Below are 1,747 nucleotides of genomic sequence, written 5' to 3' on the forward strand. Positions count from 1 at the left end.
AAAAAAAAAAAAATCTAGAAAAGCCTAAGTACCAAAATAAATAATAAATGAGCCAATATTTATTAAGTCACATTTAAAGTTTGACTTCTAAAGTTCTCACCGTTTCAAAGAACTTAACCATTTACCTACTTTCTGTTCATAGAAAAGTGGAGAAGCACAAGAATTAAATCACAAAGCTCCAGGAAAACTATGCCAGACATATTTGGAGCTGCATCCAATAACACACAGCTATGATTCCAGGTCTTAGGAGGCTGAGAAAGACATATTGTATGAGACTATCTGTGGCTACATAGTAAGACTCTCAGGAAGGACAAAAGGGAGGGGAAGGAGAAAAAGAGCAAGAAAGAGGAGAGAAGATTTAACTCTACAAAATATTTGAGTGTACAACTCTAGTTTGGCATAGCAACTTACAGACAAAAGTTTCATTTTATTATGTACAGTTAAATCCACATTGAGATGTTCTGTCCCAAATTTGCCATAACAGCCTAAAGTAGTCATATTTTCTATATCTGACCCACACCTGGAAGGCAACATGTAGTGAATAAATCTGAAAACTTTCCCCAACCAGTCATGAGCTCTGCTCTGTCCTCAGTCCCCAAACTCTTCTGGAGAAAAAGAATTTATGCAGAGGGGCAGAGGCCATTTAGTCATGTCACCACAGTACAGATGGAATTCCATTACTCTTCCAGTTCAAAGCCTTCAATAAAGGCCAAGCATATATAGCCTGACTCACAAAAGATTTCTGAATCTATTTCCTGTTCAATGTCAAGCCCCGTCTGCTGCTGTCCCAAACAGCTTACTTCCATTGTTGAATGAATCACAGATCCTCAAACACACCTTGCACTTCCTCTCTCTTGTGTTTTCCCAGAACACATTCCTTCCTCTTTACCTGAGAAATAACTAGCTCTTTTAAGATCTGGCAATTACGTCAACCTCCGCAGAGTAACTGATTTCAAGATTTCAAGATTACTGATAAAGACAGCTGATCGTGTCCACACTTGAGCAAAGTTGCTATGGTGAATTCAGTCACATTGTTTTGAAGTTGTTTACTTTCCCATTAGTCCTGTGCTCTTTAAGAGCCTAGACTACAGCCAACTCAACCTTGTTGAGGCCTGGCCTAGTCCTTAGGATTAAAGACGTGACCATGGGATAATGTATTGTTGATTAGACAACAGTGCTTTAGGAAAAAATTGCAAAATTCATGAAGATTGGGCATGTTTTGGTGTCTTCTGCTTTTCTTCTATCTCCCAACATACATCAAAGATGGTAAGTGATATAATTTGCCAAAAACTAAAAAAAAAAACAAAAAACAAAACAACAACAACAACAACAAAAAACTCTCCATTTCCTGACTTCTCTTAAACTATAACGAATGCTTCTACACTGTCGGACATCCCTTGAGTGACATAGTTCTTATAATCTGGTCACCTGTATTCTTTTTTTTTTTCCTTGTAATACTAACCCAGATTTTGTTCTGTTTTGTTTTGTTTTGTTTGCGGTAAATTAAACAAGCATTCTGCCACCGAATCTCTTGAATTCCTAGTCTGTGTCTGTCTTACTGTAATCTCAATGATGGAACACTCAAGAGAGCTAAACACCGGGGAGCCAATCACTGACACTGATCTGGATCCCATCGCAGAAAAATAATTTTCCGTACTAATCAGCAATTGGGTTTTGCTTATTTTTCTTTAGAAATGGGCTCTCTCATGTAGCCCAGGCTGGCTTCAAACTTGTTATATGACAAAAA

General features: G+C 37.8%; 1 protein-coding gene across 1 annotated transcript in view; it reads right to left on the reverse strand.

Moving 5' to 3' along the window:
- Pkib (cAMP-dependent protein kinase inhibitor beta) overlaps window positions 1-1,747 on the reverse strand; it is a 99,881-nt gene that overhangs the window by 86,096 nt on the left and 12,038 nt on the right. The gene's annotated exons all lie outside the window — the stretch shown is intronic.

The sequence above is a fragment of the Mastomys coucha genome, unplaced genomic scaffold (assembly GCF_008632895.1).
Source record: "Mastomys coucha isolate ucsf_1 unplaced genomic scaffold, UCSF_Mcou_1 pScaffold3, whole genome shotgun sequence".
Lineage (NCBI taxonomy): Eukaryota > Metazoa > Chordata > Mammalia > Rodentia > Muridae > Mastomys > Mastomys coucha.